The 21,462-nt window shown below is 35.8% G+C and overlaps 1 protein-coding gene across 1 annotated transcript in view; it reads right to left on the reverse strand.

Moving 5' to 3' along the window:
- Positions 1 to 1,265: 1,265 nt before the first annotated feature.
- Positions 1,266 to 21,462, reverse strand: part of LOC149575257 (uncharacterized) — a 36,180-nt gene continuing 15,983 nt past the window's right edge. Inside the window, exon 10 of the transcript XR_016360143.1 lies at positions 1,266 to 1,452. The gene's annotated coding sequence lies outside the window, so the exon portion shown is untranslated. The remainder of the gene's footprint in view (positions 1,453 to 21,462) is intronic.

Raw genomic sequence — 21,462 nt, forward strand, 5'->3', positions numbered from 1 at the left:
TAGACTGGCATCAATAGTAGGTGTTCAAAAGATTGAGGTAAAGAACCTTATGGGTAAAGATGGTGCCACCAATCTAAATCTCCATAGTTTCCTTGAGGTCCTTGGAAAGGTCAACCTCAACACAAACCCTACATTGGGGCCGAACATTATAAAATTTGTCAAGCTTAAGGCATATCACCTTGTTGACAATTTGCACAATACGTTGTAAGAGAGACCAACATGGAATGGGAAGACCAAGAAACTCTACCCAATTTGGGACCTTAAGATTACGGTCATTAGAGACCGCAAAGTCTCAAGACCATCGTTGAAAGACTAATAAGGATGATCTAACAGACCAAGGACCATGAGTGAACACATGTTCAGCTTGGATAGGGTTACCAAAATGAAAATGAAAAATTCCTTAGTGGGGCTTTGAACACCTTCAAGGCGGACACCCTGCAATGTCTAAACCTTGGAAACCCATTCTTTAAGCATACTTTCCGATGGAGTGCGACCAACAAAATAGCCTATCAAGGTTTGTTTATTAAGCCATGCACATGCATTGTCAAAATCTTTCACATTAAGGATAGTATCAGGAGAGGAATTACCTCATGGAACACCTTGGGGACAAATTTGCACGGGCGTTTGTTCAACGGAGCCATTCTCGCCAACAACAACATCAACTACTAGACCAGAGAAGGTCGAGGCTGTAATAACCTAAAACTATTCCCACAATTAATGCAGTATTACAGATGGCAAGAACGAGAGGATTCAAAGAAAAGCCTTACAAACCCTAGTAGAGCTCATTGCATTTGATTTCCTTATTTTAACTTTAATTTAACACTTAGTTTCATTTCAAACTTGAAGCTTTTAGATTTTTTATCTATGATTGAAGACACTCGTGATTAAGCATATATTGTTCTTTCGAACTAAACTACATACGTCAACATAAGAAATCAAGTCAACTTAATCAATTATGTGTAAAAGCTTTTGAAAAGGGGTGGGAATAAGAGTGATTTTCCTTAGAGCATTCAATATTTTGTGATTTCTTTTTAAGCCCCAAAAATTGAAGTGTTTTGATTTGCAATGTTCTTTACCTCATAAGCATTCAAGATTTGATGAAATTGTTTTTATGTCCAAATTGAAATGTGATTCATAGCATTGTTCTTTGATCCTTATTGCATTTGAGAGTGTGTTTGATTTTTATGCATTCATTCCAATGAAAATACTGTCAATCTATTAAGCATTCAAAATGAAGTTTGCATTTGATCAATTTTAGCACCAAATTGAAATGTGATGAGTTTGTTCATTTTTATCCTTTTGTAGTCAAGACTTGTTTGACAATTTAATAAGCCCAAATCCAAAGTTTGATTAAGGCATGATTAGCATGCAAGTTAATTCCAAAAAATTGATTACAAACCATAACTTGCAAGCAACAGTTAGGTAAAATAACACTTTCCTAGGCTCCCTCACCTGCACAAAAGATGAAATCCACAGTCAAACCCTTTAAATTTTGCAGTTAAGTAAATGTGCTATAGAAAACATCAAATGTGTTTTAAAATAATGCAAAAGCACTAAAACAGTATGCAAAAGTGCTATAGAACACTTCACCAGGCACTATACAATTCTTCCTTTAAATGGGTCATAGAATTATGCAAATGCGCTAAAAGACAATAAAAGTGCTAAATGGTTGTGCAAATGCATTAAAACAAAATGCAGATGCACTATAGGAATTTGTAAATGTGTTACAATATGTTTAGATCCTCTATGCAGGTAGAAAGTAAAAACTAGCTGTGATTTCAAATGCGCTACAAAATTTAACAAATGTGCTATAGAATGATGTAAATGTGCTACAGGATTATGTAAATGTGCTACAGAATTGCACAAATGCGCAAAGACGGTTTTCAAATGCACTAAAATATTATTTAAATGCACTATTAGAATGGGTAAATGCACTATGTTATTTTTCACTGGGCGTTATAGAGGTTTATCATGTGCTAAAAGAGGTCACGGATGCATTACAGAAAATGGTAGATGCACTGAAATGGCCCAAACAAAATCTATTCGTGTCATTAAGAGGTTTTTTAGAAAATTTTAAAGTTGCTAAAGTGTGATTCTTCCTCCAAATGTGTTTCCTAACCTGCACAAGCAACAAAACCAACTTGCAACCCACTCAAACAAGAACAAACATTAGATTGTAATTTTGCAAGAAAAATACATTAAAATAGATGAATGAATGACCCATTTGCGGGCTCCCACCGGACGTGCCAAAATGTATCACCTTTGATTATTATTTCCAATGGAATACCAAGGTTAGACAAAGCGTTCAACAAAACACAAGGTTAACACCTATGAGAAGACCTTCACCATGAAACCAAAAATAATTAAAAGGAATGCAAACCCCACTCCTCCAAGTAGCTCCAAGTTGAAGAGGATTTGTCCAAGTGATGGAGATGTGTGCTCAAGTGTGCCTCAAGCCTTTAATGGATGGGAGATGGAAGTGTGAGATGGGAGTGAATTTGAGCATGGTAAGGGTGTATTAAATGACTTTGTTCTTCACAAGAGCATTACAACATTAGCATAAAAAGTGGATATGGAGAGTGAATGGAGAGGGTTCATTTATAGGTGAAGGGAGGTGAATATGGGTCAAGATGCAAAGATCGAGGAGGGATAAGGGAGGGCTAGGATGCAAGGAGAGGGAAGCACATGGATTGTGCTTTCTCAAATTCATAGATTTGTAACAAGTGTCGCGAGGAGAGAGGATGTGAGAGGATGAGCAAAATAGAGGGAAAGTGGGGGGACAAGGGAGTTATTAGGGGGTTGGAGTGTGTAAGAGGAATGTATGGGGGTGTAAGAGATGTGTAAGAAGCCATTAAGTCTTTGTAAGAGAATTTAATGCATGTCGGTGGGAGTGTTAGAGAGGTGCAAGAGATGGGATGGGAGTTTTGACTTTGGTGTGGGTTAGGAATTCTTAATCTATACTTAAAGTTGTGAAAATGATTAGGGTGAGGATTAGGCTTGGATTAAGGGTTAGCTAGGGGTTGAGGATTTGATTTAAGAAGAATTATTTAATCAAAGGGTAATTTGGGATAAATTTTAATAGATATTATTCATTTATTTTATTTAATAGTAGAATAGGGATTTAATTGATAGTTAGACTTTTCATTGTCATTTAAATTTATCAATTGGACTATATTCAATAAAATGAATTGATTAACTCGGGGATGACATTTAATTAATTAAATGTTAAATACTTAATCAATAATGCCTTAGGGGATGACTAAATAGGATTACTTAAATATTGTAATCGGATTTAGGTGTCTACAATACAAAATTAGATTTAGATTGAGGTTGTTGTTTAGGTTTAGCAGGATCAACTTGATTGACAAATACAATTAGCTTCTTTAATTTTCTTATCATAATCAATGTCTATGGGAGAAGAAGGTTGATCAATAGTATTGGTTGAATGAGATGACAGAGGATTAGTGTACATTTGCAAATTCTGATTAGAACATGCAACTTATTTGTTTCCATCATTAATATCAACACTAATAGATATAGCATTAGTATTAATAAGATTTTGCACCACACTTTTTAAGGAAAGACATCTTGCGGTATCATGACGAGGTTGATGATGGAATTGACAAAAATCTTTGGGATCAAAGAATCGAGACAAAGTTTTGGTCGGGTCAATTAGTTTTATAAGAGGAAGTTTAATCATGCTTGCATTCATTGCCTTCAACGTCTCATTATGCAAAGACTCGAAAAGTGGAGTAAAAGAATGAGAAAATCTAACAATAGAGGACAAATGAGTCACACTTTTAGATGTTTATGGCACTTATAGTTACTCTCTCCCCCACTCTCTTTGGCATCTACATGGACGAGCTTGAGGCTTTTCTCCATGATTGTTCACTCCCTGGCGATGGTTGTTATTTACATTAGGGATTGATCTCTATTCTCCTATTTGTTGATGATGTGATTCTCCTAGCATCTTCTCTCGATGGTCTTTAGTGGCTCCTTGATGGCTTGGCCTCTTTCTATGACTCATGTAAGCTAGTTATAAATCTAGGCAAGACTTGGGTTATGGTCTTCAATTGTTTAAGGACATCTCATCTCCATTTTTACTTCCAGGGTACCAAGATTGAGATTGCATCTTCATATACTTACTTGGGGGTTAAGCTTTCTAGACCTCGATTTAGCCTAAGACCAGCCATGCAGCCTAGAGTCAACAAGGGGCTTGGTTCCCTTGCTATTCTTGAGTGATAGTTCTTTTGACACCACTTCCAGGACACCACTACTAAGATGCCTCTTCTTGACTCCCTGGTCAAGCTGACTGTCCTCTATGGTTCTACTATTTGGGGCCCCTCTCTCTTGGAGTCTGACTGGGCCTCTGTTGAGAGAGTCCAAACTCTTTTCTTTCAGCGCATTATTAGATGTTACTGGTTCACACCACACAGCATCATTATGGCTGAGTTTGGTGCTCACCCTTTCAAATTGGGGACCATCTTTGATTTAGTTTGGCTACTTCACCGACTCTGGAGCTTCACTGATTCCTTCGATGATCATCATAGATATTCCTACTTGGCTTATTATTCCTCTATGGAGGTGGCGAGTTCAGACTCTAGTCACAAGTTTCATTGTTGGTACACCCAGGTCTCTACTCTCTTGGGCTCAATTGGTATTAGTTTGGATTGTCTTCCCCCCTTCCAGTTTTCTCTAGATGCTCTAGCTCATCTTCTTCCACCTCAATGGTAGTTTAATGAGCATGTTAGACTTGACATCTACAGACAGTATGTTATCACGACCTGGAGGAATCCCCTAGGTGGGCTCCGTCTGCGCATGGCTTTCTATGCTAAGCACTTTCTTAAGATCCAGGATAGGATCATCTTACGTCCCTGGTACCTCACCCATCGTCGAACTCACGCTCTTCGCATCTCCTTGGGATCTTGGGTTCTCACCGGCTATGTATTCAGATTGATCACCAAATTGGTAGGGAGAGCAAGATCTATCAACTTTGTCACATCGGGGACGTCGAGACCAAGTCTCACTTTATTGTTTGTTGTCCCATTTATTATGAGGTCTGAGGGAGATTCTACTATTTGTTCAGAGAGTGTAGATCCCTTCCTTCATTCTTCAGATATATTGACCAGCATTATCTTGCACTCTATCTTCAAGAGACCATGTAGCTTCGTGAGCACACTATACAGCTCCAACTTTGCTTGACATCGAACCCTACATAACTTATCACATCTTTCTTCAGTCCTACAGTTCCAGCCCAAGGATCAAAGTAGCCTCTCTCCACTATCTCAGTTCACACCAAATCTATGAGACCCCGCGGAGATTACACTCAGCAACGTCCCTCTAGTAGACCTCAAAGGCGACCTTCTAGAGTACCTAATTGCCCTAATTTCCACCTTTCCATTATGGACTACTTCTCGCTTGTGAGGAGTTCTTAGTTGTTGTTATTCTCTTTTCTTGGTTATTTTGTTGTTTTGCTTTCACATTCTTTCTGCGGACACCATTCGGTGCTCCCTCTACTGGCATTTGCCCCTTTGTACTATTTCCAGTCCCTTAGACCCTCATTGGTCTCTTGTTGGACATTAATAAATTTATCTTATCTTATCTTATCTTATTTAAAATGTTAGATGATTTGTTGATTTTGATGTAGTTATTAGGTTTATTAAACTTGTTAAAATTGGATGTGACATCTCTCTTATCAATAAAAATGGGATCCATTGGAGTGTTGCTCTCAAATTGACTCAATTGAAGTTGATAATTGTTGGTTTTTGAGAATTGTTGCAAATGTATTAAGTACTGCCAGATGTATTAGTATATGTGTTCCAAGGGGAACGATCTCTCTCTCTCTCTCTCTTTATATTGAGGGTGAGATAGAAGAGACTTGTCCCTTCAAGGGACATACACACACACACACTTCAATTTAGTCTTATGAGTTTATCCAACTGAAGCTACCAAACATTAATACTCCCACTTGGCTAGGAAGGATAGACATAGATATTACATCATTGGTAATATTCAAAATGGAAATGTTTCAAGGATATCTTTGATCAGAATATATCCACCATTTTGATATCATGAATATTGGCCTCGAGAATATCAACATATGATATTCACCAAACATTCTGAGTATTGGTCTACGAAATATCAACATGTGATATTTACCAAGTATTCAATAAGGTTTGATAACACATTTGACATCATGAGTATTGGCCTCTAGAATATCAACATATGATATTCACCAAGTACTCAATAAGCTTTGATATCATGAGTACTAACCTCTGCAATATCAACATATGATATTGATCAAGTATTCTGAGTAACGGCATGCAGAATATCAACACATGATAGTCACCATTGTACTCAATAAGGTTTGATATCACATTTGATATCATGTCTATTGGCCTCTATCAACATATGATATTCACCAAGTAATCAATAAGGTTTGATATGATGAGTATTGGCCTCCAGAATATCAAAATATGATATTCACCAAGTACTCAATAATGTAATGACTTGCAGAATATCAATACATGATATTCACAAAATACCTATTATATATCTATACAAACAACTCATAGACCATCAAGTGAATGACATCTAACACTTGTTGATTTACAAGATATAGTTCATCATGATCTGCTTCAACATTTACATAAAATGTATATCATGACTTGAGTTATTGTAAGAATGTCACCTTTCAAAAACTTTTGCAAATACAAGTGATAATCATTTGGAAGTCATCACTTCCTCGTGATGTACACGAGGGGTAGGACCATTAAATCATGCAATCACACATATGATACAAAAGATTTACATGAAGTCAAAAACTCCCTCTGATTCTGATATGATCAAAATCTTCAAATATCAACTGAAACATATCCTCTATCCGCTCCTTCAAATGGATGTGTCATACTCCCTCTAAACATCAATCTTCCGAGATCCTTTACCTTTAAAGAAGTGTGAGACTCCCTCTAAATCTTATTAATCCTCATTTTCCTACAAGAACATTCTTGGAAAAGATCAAGGCAAATAATTTTTATAGGGCATATAAGAATGTTAACATTAGTTATGATGTTTACTAATTTAATGCATTTCTATTACTAATAACAACATAAATAAGTATAACATAACTCTTCATTTATGATATTAATTTTGATTCCAACTTTAACCTGGCACATGGTCATTCATATAGAAATGAGTGTAGTCCCTACACTAGCACTATGGAACTTGATCCATTATTTATGTAGACTCATTTAATAAACATATAATACTAAATTATAAACATTCATCCGATTATTATTCTTGAATAATAATATACTCTTATATATAATGTAGTTATAATATCAATTTAATATTCATATATTCATACTATTTCCATTTGCATACAAAACAATAATATATTATACTTACCTTTCGGATTGCTACCCAATACTTCTACTACCTTTGTAGTTTGAATACAGTCATATTGATTTGACTATAAACTATTGGCATTCCATGTCCCGATGAGGATGTGGGCCTTGGTATAATGGTCTAGTTCATTTTTTTATGCAAGTTCCCTATTTATGTGATGAACAAACTTTCTCCTCTTCCCTAATGTCCTAGTTTACACATAAATTACAGCCAAGTTTATCACATTCGAGTTATCCTTATCGATTTTCGTTCATTAGCCTTCACCCTATATAAAATATCATGGTATTTAAACAAAGACCAATGTCCTTGCTTTATTAGTCCCTGCCTTTTAAAAGGCAAGGAACTAATGTTTTCTTTTACCCCCGCCCCCCCCCCCCAATTTATTTTTTTGTACCAAACATAAATCATATTCTAAAGTTTGAGAGACAATATTTTAAAAATCTACATATTATATACTAATTCCACAATTTTCATTGGTCAATACAAATTTCCTAGGGATTTTAAGTATTTTTAATTTAAACTAAGAATGAAAAAAACTATCAAACATACAACTGTAGTGCAGATGAATTAAATGTGTCTAACAGAGATAAGAGTGAAACAAATGCTCATGACATTTGCAAGAGGACTAAGGTATCAAATTCCATAATTCAAAAGCTAGAACTATCGATGTCAACATTCATACCTTCACACCACGTGGGCATTTCCTTAAATCACGAAGCTTTTATTTTTTAAAAATTTTAATAACAAAAAAAAGTTTGATTGAAAAAGCTCACTTCACCCAATAATACTAACCGCCCAATTTACACAGTCACTTTTCACCAACACTGCCACTTACTTTTATTAAATACTTGTCTTAGGGAAAGGAACTAATGTTTGAGTTTAAATATATATAAATTGAGAGGATTTGTATGTGTATGTCATATTTCTGTATGTCTTCCATTAAATATGTACGTCTTCAATTGTTTTCAAGCTTTGATGGTTTTGTAGAGCAATTTTTCAATTTATGTTCTTATATTCATATTTGAATTGTAGTAATTTATATTATGAAAGTGCATGCATAAATATACAAATTTTTGTAACTCGCAATCTAAAGAATACAATTAATATAGAGAATACAATGAAATAGAGAATAATACAAGAGATGTTGATTTATATGGTAAAATCTTAACAATATGCTAAAGAAACATTAACATAAAAAAGGTATTTAGTAGGCTAGTACTATTGATTCACTTCATACAAAAAATTGAATTAGTTTTGGAATTATAGAAGCCCTTTTCATTGAACTCTTGCATATTGTACTTTTAATGGCAACATCCATATTGTATGATTGATTTCTAAATTTAACTTATGTCAATTAAAGAAAGTAGAAATTTTAATTATAAATTTTTTTCTTAATAATTAGCATTAATTCAATTTTTGTTTAATTTTTGTTTTCTTGTTAAACTAAATTTTCAAGTTCATTTTATTTGATTTTTTTTTTTTTTTTAATAATGAATCAACTGAGTAGTATTATTTAATTTTTTTATAATAATGAATTCAATATACAATTCATTTTAATTTTTTAATGTAAGTTTATGATTATTTAAGTCATAAAAAAAATAAACATATTAAATTATAATAAAAGATGGTAAACATATTTAACCATAATGTCATTATGAATCACTTCGATACAAAATATTCAATTTGTTTTAGAATTTCATAACTTGATAACTTAACATTTTTTAGTTTGAAAAAAACTAACTATTTCCATGTCATATTGATTTAGTATGTGAATTTGCATCTAAAACATTGAACTCGGCTATACCTGTAATTCAAAAAAGTATATAATATTTATAAAGAAAATTGTTCAGCCATTACATCATACCAATGGTTCCAATAGCAAATGATCCACAGTTAAAGATAGTTGCTTATACAAATTGCACTTTAAAGCGACAAAAGAAGAAAGATATGCCCCCATCAGTTGTAACAATTGTGCTAAATTCATGTTATGTTACTGTCATCTTGCAATCTTCCGCTACTAGATTTAAGATGATTTATGTTCTAAAAACACATTGTACTAGATATGGTAGTTGATGATCCCAAAAGGCAGGGACTCAAGCTTGCAAAGAGCTCTTGTTTCCTATGTGTTTTCCTTCTTGCATAAGATAAGGTAATTTAATAAAAAATATCTCAATACTTGTTTGACCCCAATCCGTCACATAAAAAAAATTTCCTTGTAGGAGTAAATTTTGGACAAGTAATGCCTCTTGTTATTTAATCCCATAAACCTTATTCAGTGGTTTGGATGGAGATCTAATCCTCCCTCTTTTATTGTTTATTGTATGTGTATGTCTCTTCAAGTTTGAGATTTAAATAAACATTATCTTTCAAATTAGGGAAATTGTTAACCATAAGTCACCTCGGCTTAGAGAGCATGAGGGGAGCATAGAAAATTATGGTCTTCATTATTGAAACCTCTCGCGGTCTTTCTTAGACTTTTGAAAGCCTTTGACACTAGCATCGAGCTATCAATGCTTCCACTATTTCTAAGTCTCACATTGATGCAAGAGTGATTGTCAAAGTTGCTACTATCTTATTGGATAGCATTAATAGCACCAAGACTAGGATTTTCCCTATGCAAGTAATGCATTGCACAAAGCCACGAACCTTGTTCAAAAGAGAAGTCAATTTGAAATTGGAAGGTTAAGGTTTGAGCTGCTCATTGATAGAGATAATGTCGTCCTTTGAATGAAAAGTTCTCAAAAGGGCTCCAACTAGGCCAAGGAAACTATGAGGTGCCCTAAAATGTCATGTATCTTCTTCAGAAGCATTGAGTGCTAAGAAACGGGTTGTTTGTTGCTCTAATTGTACGGGGGGCACTATGAGGCATGCAATGTCTTTGCAAGGTCAAACTTGTCCAAATCCACATCCTCCCATCCTCCAAAATCATCTATCTTTCTGTCCAGGGTTTTGTTCCCTCTCTTTGTATCTCAAAATACATAAATTCCTATGATAATTTGTGAATCCTCATGTTCGAAATTCTCAATTGAACTGGGATTATAACCTTAAAAGCATGAGGTCTGTATATTTAAAACACAATTTGATGCATGTTCTCATTTGGTGTGTTTTCCTTTTTTATTCATTTGCATCCTGGCTCTAATACCACGTTGGTTTTGGAGGATTGTTGCAAATGTACTAAGCACTACCAAATGTATTGATATGTTTCAAGGGTAGAAATCTCTCTCTTTATATTGAGGATGAGATATGAAGAGACATGTCTCTTCAAGGGATATGTCTATTCATTTCAATTAACATAATAATTTATTGTTTAACCACACCCCCCTCCCCCCCTTCCCCATCCCCCCACACACACAACATTAACAATAATGATGAAGCATTGCACACAATTGTAAAAAGAAAGAGAATAAAGTCACAATTGTGCATGCTTACATCTACCAATGAAGTTACTGACTTTTTATTTAACCTCGCACGTTTATATGGCATCAAATGAGTCAATGAAACTTAAAGACCAATATTGTTTTGAAATTGTTGAATAAAAGTAATAGAAATCTTGTGGAAGGAATCAATGGAATAAGGAGGCAAACAAATCTCAAAAGGTCATGATGAACAACTTTGTCATGAATCTACAATTGTGAGAGAAATCAGTACACAAGTTTTGGAAAGTTTTGACATGAGTCACAAGATCACCTTTACCATTATAAGTTTGAAGATGAGGAATATCAATACTTTGTGGGATAATGGTCCAAATTCCATGGATAGGGGACTAGCTATATCATGAGTAGACATGTTGAACTTGGATTGAGTCAAGGAAGCAATTTGCTGCAAAAAAGACACGGTTTGAGCTAAGCTATTAATAGTAGAGTCAGTAGAAGAAATGATGAGAGGATAAACATTGAAAATGTTAGGAATTTTGTTGGAAATGGAAGAAAGGGTGGAATATGGGAAAGGAACAAAATGGTAAGAAGTCATATATGAAGGCATTGAAACAAAAGGAACATGCATAGGAGAGAAGGAAGAATAGGATTAAGAGGACTCAAATGTATAGGATTGGAAACTTCAATTGAAGTTGTGATGAGAAGTGGAACATAAGTATAGATACTAAGAGTAGAAGTAGAGATAGAAAAGTTTCAACCCTTGTGGAAGGTGATTCATATTGTAATTCATGGGCACATTCCAAGATGGATTTGACTTTAGAATCAATAAAATGGAAAATGCTATGCAAGAGGTAAAGACCATGTTCAACATTATGAGCGAGTCTCTTTAAGCCTTATTTAGTGGAAATAGCTTTAGGATTATGATTCTCTTGAGCTAGGCAATGGTCGAATTTTTAAAATGCATAAGTAAGCTTTTAGACTTGGGAAGGAGGAACTTTGAATGCTTCATCTTAATCATGAGAAGAATGAGAAGAGTTACTCTCAATGAGAAGAATAGAATCATGAGGATGTATGTTGGTTGCATCAAAAGAATCCTAGCAAAGAAAGGAGGTTCAAGTTCAAAAGAACCCATGAGTCCACGACTTCTAACCAAAATACTATAGGTTGGACTCAAAATGATAAAGCTCATATATAAATGAATTGAAACAAAGGAAGATGCAATGCAATTCGAAATAAACTAACAATGTAACAAAGATTATATCTAAATGCATACAATGTAACCAAAAAAGTAGAAATATAGTAGATCTAAATTTGAAGGAGTAAGGATCAAAGTGCAAAGAGGATCTAACTACCAAATTAAGAAGCATGCAAATGAAATCCAACTCTAAGATCAAAGGTAGACACATAAAGTAGATCTAACTGCCCAAGTAAAAGGTATAAAACATGAAAGTGTCAGGTTCACCAAAGTGTATGGTGTAAAATGGTTATCAATGGTTGACTCCCACTTCGTGGCTATGCATTGGAAAGGGGACCCTAAATGTGATCCATACAAGATCTAAGCATAAAAGGGATATTGCCTCTAGGGTCCTTTATGTTTAATAAAAAGAAATATATAGACAAAAGGAAGTGTGATGTATATGCAAGTAAATGAAAGCAAACACTCGTATAATAATAGACAACAAGATATGAGATCTACTGTACCAAAGTAAATGTTATTCAAGAAAGAGGATGAAGACGTACTAAGTTTGAGAAATAGTAAAGGAACCAACTTCAAATTTGTAGAAACTCTATCAAGTTGCATTGAAACTAGAAACTGATCAAAAATGCTAATACTTCCTCCCATCAAAATATGAGTGTTGTAGGAACGAGTCAAGGTCAATTCAACCTATACTAGTATAGGTTGAAGGTCATCCAACCTATACTCAACAGGTTGAATCTAAAGGTCTTGACATTATGACTGTGATGCAGGAGCATCCTAGGCTTGCTTGCAATCCTACATGGTTGGAGGTATTTTGGCTAAGTGTTGTGGTGCTCGTTCGCTGGAGGGTATAGTTGTGGTTGAGGAGCTCGGTCATTGGTGGAGGCTTGGTCATCATTGGAGCTTCACTGGGATCTCAGTATACTCTATGGAGCTCAGTAGACACTAGGAGCTCGACATACTCTATGGAGCTCGACAGGCACTAGGAGCTCAAGAGGCATTATGGTGCTCGACATGATCTAGAGCTTGGCATTGCTTATAGTTTGGTTGATGCTCGACTTGGTTTTCTCTAGCACTCGGATTGGTCTTAGTTCCTGTTGGTGTCGAGTTGTCTGTGAGCCAACCTTGGCATTTAATTTATGTAGGGATATATAATTTGTGTTGTAGCCGACTTTGGCTCAACATATATTTAATGTAAGGGATTTAATTTAATTTGTAATGAACTGGGTCGACTAATGGCTTAGTTGGGTATAAGTAGGGGGTTTTGTGGAGTCTTTAGGTATTATTTTTCATCCATCTTGGAGAAGAGGATGAAGGCTAGATGTGAACTTTGAAGAGCTAGTAGCTGCAACTTGAGAACTAGAGGATTGTTTGGTGGACCTAAGGGTACAAGTGTGAATTCTTCTTGGTGTTCTTATCCAGTTGTGGATCTAGACTAGCTAGGATTGGGATTGTAAGTTGGATCTTGTTGGATCTTCTAGAACTATTATCGTAATTGTTTTTGTATTTGGCCCTAACCCAGAAGGACTTACAGTCAGGCATATTGCATGTAATCAATTATGTTATAAATAAAGAGTTGAGATTTGGTATCAGATCTTGCATTATTGTTGCTTGTTGTTGTGTGATTATTTGCTCGAGGTTTGGACATCTCCTTTGGGGATTCTCTTTCCTTGCATTGCATCAGGTGGTATCAGAGCAAAGGTTTTCCTAAGTGTGTACATAGATCATCAAAGTTGTGGCAGTTTGCACCAGGACCTTGGGTTGGAGAATGTTGATCTTGTGGAGCTAATTGATCTTCTAGATTGGTGGATCTATTGCTTTGGGTTTGCAAAAAAATTTGGAAGATGCCTCCAAGAAGATTGCACCCTAGGGCAATTGATGATCTTAGTGATGCTGTGGAGGAAATGATCTCAAAGAAGATTAGATAAGATAAGATAAATTCATTAATCTCCAAAAGAGACCAACAAGGGTCTAAGGGACTGGAAACAATACAAAGAGCAAACACTAGTAGGGGGAGCACCAAATGGTGTCCGCAGAAATAACACGAAAGCAAAACAACAAAAGAACCAAGAAAAAGAAATAACAACCACTAAAAACTCCTCATAGGCGAGTAGTCCAGAATGGAAAGATGGACATTAAGGCAATCAAGTACTCTGGAAGGTCGCCTCAGAGGTCTACTAGAGGGATGTTGCCAAGTGTAATCTATGTGGGTCTCACAGATCTGGTGTGAGCCAAGATAGTGCAAAGAAGCCACTTTGATCCTCGGGCAAGAACTGTAGGACTGAAGAAAGAGGTGATGAGCTAGGTAGGAGTCGATGTAGAGCAAAGCTGGATCTGTATAGTGTGTTCGCGAAGCCGCATGGTCTCCTGAAGGTAGAGTGCAAGACAGTACTAGTCAATATATTTGAAGAATGAGCGAAGATACTGACACTCTTTGAACAAGCAGTAGAATATCCCTCAGATCTCATATTAAATGGGACAGCGAAAAATAAAGTGAGACTCAGTCTCGACCTGCTCGAGGTGACAAAGCCGACAGATCCTATCCTCCCTACCAATCTGGTGATCAATCTTAATACATAGCCGGTGAGATCCCACCCTAAAAGATCCCAAGGAGATGCGAAGAGCATGAGTCCAACGACTAGTGAGGTACCAAGGATGTAAGATGATCTCATCCAGGATATCAAGAAAGTGCTCATCATAGAAGGCCATGCATAGACAAAGCCCACCTGGGGGATTCCTCTAGGTTGTGATAACACACTGTCCATAAATGTCAAGTCTAACATGCTCATTCAACTCTTGTTGAGGTGGAAGAAGGTGGGTTGGAGCATCCAGAGAAAACTGGAAGGGGGGAAGACAATCCAAACTTCAGAATTCAAATTTGAGATTGCTTTGATGAAGAGTGACATGATTGTTGAATTTGTGAGTACTTTAGGTGGTGTACCTAGGCATGTGGGTACTGTGCTGAAGACTTTGGCACTGTTGGATCTAGTGGTGAGGATAGAACTGCTTATGTGGAGAGACCTATTAGAACTAGGGCTGCTCAGTTTGCCAGATCTAGATCTCACTTGAAGCTAAAGCATAAGATGGAGGTTTCTAATTTTTCAGGTACTTTGACTCCTAAAGACCTGATTAATTGGATTGGTAAATTGGAAGACTACTTTGAGCTTGATGATATTAAGGATCCACTCAAAGTAGGTTGGCACAAACTAAGTTGAAAGAACATGTTTCTCTTTGGTGGAAAGAACTGCAAAGAGATAGAGAAGAAGAAGGTGAAATGAATATCACTAGATCGAGATTGATGGTGACTAAATTGAAGGTTGAGTTTATTCCTGCTAATTATGAACTTGTGTTGTTTAAGAGGTTGCAAAATTTGAAGCAAAAAGATATGACTACGAAAGATTATACTGAAGAGTTCTACAAGTTGACTATTCGGTTTGGGCATAGGGAATTGTCAAAGGAAAACATAGATCGGTACATTAATGGTTTGAGATTCAATATTCAAGATGTGATTGGTATGTTGAATATTTCTTCAGTTGAGGATGCTTATCAATATACTCTGAAGGTAGAAGATAAGTTGAAGAGGAAAAGTCAACGTAATGTTATAGGGAAGGAGAAGCAAGATAACTCAACAAAGGCTAAACTAAGTGCTGAAGGTGAACCAAAACCTTTTGATCATAAGAGAAGGACAGGTGGAGGTGGATTTAGTGGTAATTTTTTTAGATGTAGTGAAGAAGGGCATAGATCTTTTGAATGTCCTCATGGTAGGAAAGTTGTTTTGAATGAGGTTGCAATACAATACTAGTTAACCTAAGCAAGGAGAGAGTTTTGCAAATTCGGCGAGTATTGGTTGGTTAGAGGACACTAGAATCTTGTTAGAGGACGAGTTTGTTCAGGACTTATTGTAAGTCTGGTGGTAAAGTCTACAAGGTGATTGTGGATGGTTGTATTACTAATAACCTTATTGCTAAGGAGATGGTTCAGAAACTTGGTTTGAAGAGAGTGAGACACCCTTATCCTTATAGGATTTGGTTGGTTGCAAGAGGAGCATGCTTTCAAAGTAAGGGAGAGATGCCTTGTTGATTTCCAGATTGGGCAGTATAAGGATCAAGTGTTGTGTGACATTGTGGACATGAACAATTGTCATGTGTTGATTGGTAGACTTTGGCAGTATGATTGTAGGATTGTGCATGATTGTGTAAAGAATGTGTTTATTGTTGAAGGGGGCAAGAAGTATTCCCTAATTCCTTTATAGAATGAAGAGCTCAGTAGGAGCCCAAGTATTGGTAGCTGAATTGAGTGGGTAGATTTCAGTATGGAAAGCAGACCTGTAGCACACTGAGGACAGACATGAAGAAGAACAACAAGAAGGGAAAGAATGTACAAGTTGAAGACTTGGAGGATATGTATGTGAAGAACTAGTTTGGGATTTATGTCTTGAATCCCAAAAGATGATCTTCCAGCTACTGAGAACATTTTTTCGAACCTAGGGTGTCTGATGTAGGAGCATCCTAGGCCAATCCTGCATGGTTGGAAGTATTTTGGCTAAGTGTTGTGGTGCTCAGTCGTTGAAGGGTGTAGTTGTGGCTAAGGAGATCATTAAAGGAGGCTCGGTCGTCGTGGGAGCTCACACTAGGAGCTCAATATACTCTATGGAGCTCAGAAAAAACACTAGGAGCTTGGCATACTCTGTGGAGCTCGATAGGCACTATGGTGCTCGACATGATCTAGGAGCTCAACATTACTTATCGTTTGGTTGATGTTCGGCTTGGTTTTCTCTAGCACTTGGCTTGGTCTTTTTTCCTGTTGGTGTTGAGTTGTCTATGAGCCAACCTTGGCATTTAATTTATGTAGGGGTATTTAATTTGTGTTGTAGTTGACTTGTGGCTCAATGTATATTTAATGTAAAGGATTTAATTTAATTTGTAATGAACTGGGCCGACTTGTGGCTTAGTTGAGTATAAGTAGAGGGTTTTATGGAGTCTTTAGGCATTATTTTTCATCCAGCTTAGAGAATAGGATGAAGGCTAGATGTGAACTTTGAAGAGCTAGTAGTTGTGGCTTGAGAACCAAAGGATTGCTTTGTGGACCTCAGGGTACAAGTGTGAATTTTTCTTGGTGTTCTTATCCAATTGTGGAACTGGACTAGCTGGGATTGGGATTGTAAGTTAGATCTTGTTGGATCTTGTAGAACCGATATTGTAATGACTATTGTATTTGGCCCTAACTCGGAAGGCCTTACAGTCGGGCATATTGCATGTAATCAGTTATGTTATGAATAAAGAGTTGACATTTGGTATCAGATCTTGCATTATTGTTGCTTCTTGTTGTGTTTCCACTATGTGGTTATTTGTTGGGGGTTTGGACATCTCCTTTGGGGATTATCCTACCTTGCACTACATCAAACTGGTACTTCACTTCAAGAGCCACACTTTTTTAATCAAAAACTTTGTGAAGCTGCACCTACACATAAGAGACGAGGAAACTGTTGGGGGAAGGGACTTTCCTTGGTCAAGCCCCCATATAAAAATGAACTTTGAAATGAAATAAGAAAAGCATGTAAAACAAGATAAATGTGAATGTTAACTTGCTTGTCGAACCCTTGTGGATGGACTAGGATCTACTATATCCACAAAGATGTGTAATTTCTTGAAAATATGTTGAAATGTAGGATGTAGGATGTCTTCACAAAATGCAATAGATCAATACTTGCCCAAACAATAAATCATGGATGTACGTATGCTTGACAAAATGAATGGAGAAGAAGAGGAATGAAGAATGGAATGTGGTCTTCTTGCTCAATTGGGAATTCCTCTACTAATCCATCATGGGAAAAGAATTCATACAATCAATAAAAAAATAGCCTTGGAATGGGTTGAGAAAGTCCTTGGAATTCTTGGATGGATGGAAGCCTTCAAATGTCAAAGCCAAATCCTTGCTAGAAATCACCAAAAAGCTCTTGAATGCTTAAGAGTGGATGATTGTTTGGCAAGAGATGGGAAAATGAGGGGAAGATGCCTCCTTTTATAGTGATTTTGAACTCCAAAGTCACAAAGCCCAACCTCACTAGCCAAGAAAATGAAAATAATTTGCATCAAGCCCAGAACCCACCAAAATAAAAGCCCTGAAGTATAGATCGAAGGCAGTTCAACTTATACAAGTATAGGTTGAAGGTGGGTCAACTTGCCTCTAAAAGGGTTAATTGAAAGGTAAAAATTATGGGATCTAAGAAGTGTTTAGTATTTCAAGGAAAAACGAAAAAGAAAAGCAAGAAAATCAAACATAATCGCATCCAAAATCAAGATCACTAAAATGGGGCCCAAATCATCCTATAGCTTCCAAATCAATGGTCTGAACTTTTTAGACCTACAATTACATAATCCAATTTTAGTTCTTTTTCAATAGCTTTCTCTCAAGAAGTGATGTTTGATACTATCGTGCTTAGTCTATGATTGCATCAGCAAAAATATTGTTGATAGCACTTATGTGTCACACATCATCAAAATAGCTTCATCATAAACTATCTTCATATCCTTAAGAATTTGTTTTAACCACATTATCATGGTGCAACAAGATGTTTTTTTATCAACCCCCGAAGATTCATCATCTTTGCTTAAGTGGCAATCAACAACCATGACAGTTACAAATAGATTAGAATCCTCCATTCCAACTTTTTCAATGTCTCTTTAACATATCTAGTATGAGAAATAAAAAAAGCTTGAAGACCGAGATGTTGTAATGATTAGGAGATATAGGTTGCTGAGAGGAGGGGATGAATAAGTATCCACAAAAACTTTTATCCTTACGCAAATTTAGAACTTTCCCCTTTCTGTCTATAACTCAGTAATCATGTAACATTCACCACAATACTATATAAATGAAAGTAACATGACTAATTCAACATTTACCAACTATAAACTCGTAAGCTCATAAAACATAACACATAACACAATCATTTGATATCGCAAAAACCCTTGTTTAAAGGGAAAACTGCGGTGGGGATGGTACCCACCGATCCATCACTGCTACAATAAGAGGATGCCTTGTTGGGACTACAATATCTTGTCACTTCTATGGACCTACTCTATTAGGATTATACAATAAGACTTGCAAGAATCTACCTTTCTCAAGGATTTTTAACACTTTTCAAGTGCATACTCAATTAAGAGATATACATAATAGACCATTAAGACCACCTTTTTCAAAGATTTAAAAACTACTACAGTGATTAAAAAGTAGAAGCAAATGATCTTTACAATAGCAACTTACTTTGCCTAATTAGATCCCTCTTTTGTTGGCTAGTTATCACCTCTAGTGATAGATTTACAATTTCTCTTTATATTGTCTCTATCTATGATCTCTAATATCTGATATCTTCTATACTTTTCTTTGACCTTTGATATCCTTTCTCACTTAAACATTTTTCTTAGTAGCAGCAACAACTTCACAATCTTCTCAACAACAACCTTAATATTGATCTTAATATGTCCTTTTATAGTATTTTTTGCCCTTTCATTGTCTAACCTAATTAGGGTTTCGAAACTTTCCAAAATTCTTCTCTAATCATAATCAACACTCTAGAACCATCAACATCGCATTCCTCTTCTGTCTTTTATTTTCATTGGTCCATTCAGTCTTAAAATCAACAATCAATTCACATTCTTCAAGAAATCATTTCAAATCTTTACCTCGATCAATGTAAACCATTTCTCCAACTTGGTATGATCTTGTCTCATCTGAATTTGTGCCAATTCAAACTTTGATGTAGCCTTTGTTTCACTCAGAATATGTGGTGTTCTTATATAATGTCGCTCTGGTATAATCTTTACTAGGTGACCTCTAACTTGCTCAATGTTGTCTTTGCCTGACTTGGTTATGACTTTTGCTCAGTATAAAAAGAATCACTCAGTTAGTACTTGAGCTCATGTATAATTGTGAAAGGGCAATATGGTGACTCAATTACTGTGCACACTTTCACATGGCATTTTGACTCTAACAGGCAATAAGATTGATTGTAGGAGTAACACAAGAAATATTGACACACCAATTGTAGAAATTTCACAATCCTTCTACATTTCTTCAACAAACCTCTTACAAATATCATCATCACCTCTAAAATAATATCAGCATATACAATTGCTCTTAGTAACTTAACTTCAACCTTGAAATAGATAATCTTATCTACAATACCTTTCTTGAAATTCTATTGTAGTATATATGTTCAATCTTGCATGCCAAGCTCTAGGAGCTTGGTTGAGTCCATTGAGGTTTTTTTGAGTTCATGTGCTATATCCAAATCATCTAATAACTTGAAACCATTTGGCTAGTCCTTCAATGTAGACTTGCTCTTCCAACTTTCCATTCAAAAAACAAAATTAATATTTATCTGATGTACTTTGAAGTTCTTATTGGTGGCAAAAAAAAACACATTCTAATAGCTCTCATTCTATTTACATATCAATCTTGTCTTATTTCTAATGACTTGTCCCCTTCATTCAACTTGTTATTGAACACCAACTTAGTTTTAATTACATTTTGTTCCCTTGTTCAGATACAATTCCCATGTCTAATTATTCTCTATTTGATCAAGTTCTTCGTTCATAGCTTTCATCCAACTTCATATTTGCTTGCTTCTACAAAAGTCATTGGTTCTAATTTGGATAGAAATCAATAGTTTGTTTGTCCAGTTGTCTTGGCTCTTCTTGTCTAGCCTTTGTCTTTGTTTGCAACTTTATCTTCTTCATCTAATCCAGAGCACTTTTTTCTCCTGTAAAGGTAATAAAAACTTCAGACTCAATTTCAGGTTTAAGAACAGTCTAACTCCATTCTTCATTTACCCAAACATTTTCACTTCCCACAACCTTCCTCAACCTTGTATTGTAACATCAGCTCTCTAAAGAAATCCCGCATCTTGTATCAAACTTTCCAAGATTGTATTCAACATTTTTTATATCCCATTCACTTCCAAAGACCCTTAAATATTTGACACTAGATGATGCCTTTCCAAACTACATCTTTGTATGGTTCACTTTTGTCTCCTACCCTAGTAAGAAGGTAAAAAATAGTGTGCACAACATCTCTCTAGTGCAGATAAATTCACTCGTCTATAATTCCATCTTGAAAACCCTCCAAACATTACATGTGCAGAATTGTACGTGCAGTGACCATTATTTTTCTATTAAGCAATGGCTGCATATTTCGAACCCTCACAATCCATTCAGAGTGAAAATCGTAATCCCTCAACACTGGTTGCTCCATTTTAAGATCAGATTCCATAATCTACAGTGAAAACTCCTTAGACCACTTATTTTCCCCAGAAAATAGCAGGAAGCAGTAGCATGAAACCATAGGGTTAAATGTTAATTGATTACCATTTTCCTAATTTGAAAAGGTTTTTCAAAGCACAGTCATCTGTAGAAAAGTTGAAGAAAACGGCAGACTTTTCTTTGTCAAATAGGGAGCATATCTCTTTTGTATATTGGCCTG

Source organism: Cupressus sempervirens, chromosome 2 (assembly GCF_028749045.1).
Source record: "Cupressus sempervirens isolate cs-2001-9-10 chromosome 2, ASM2874904v1, whole genome shotgun sequence".
In the NCBI taxonomy this organism is placed as follows: Eukaryota; Viridiplantae; Streptophyta; class Pinopsida; order Cupressales; family Cupressaceae; genus Cupressus; species Cupressus sempervirens.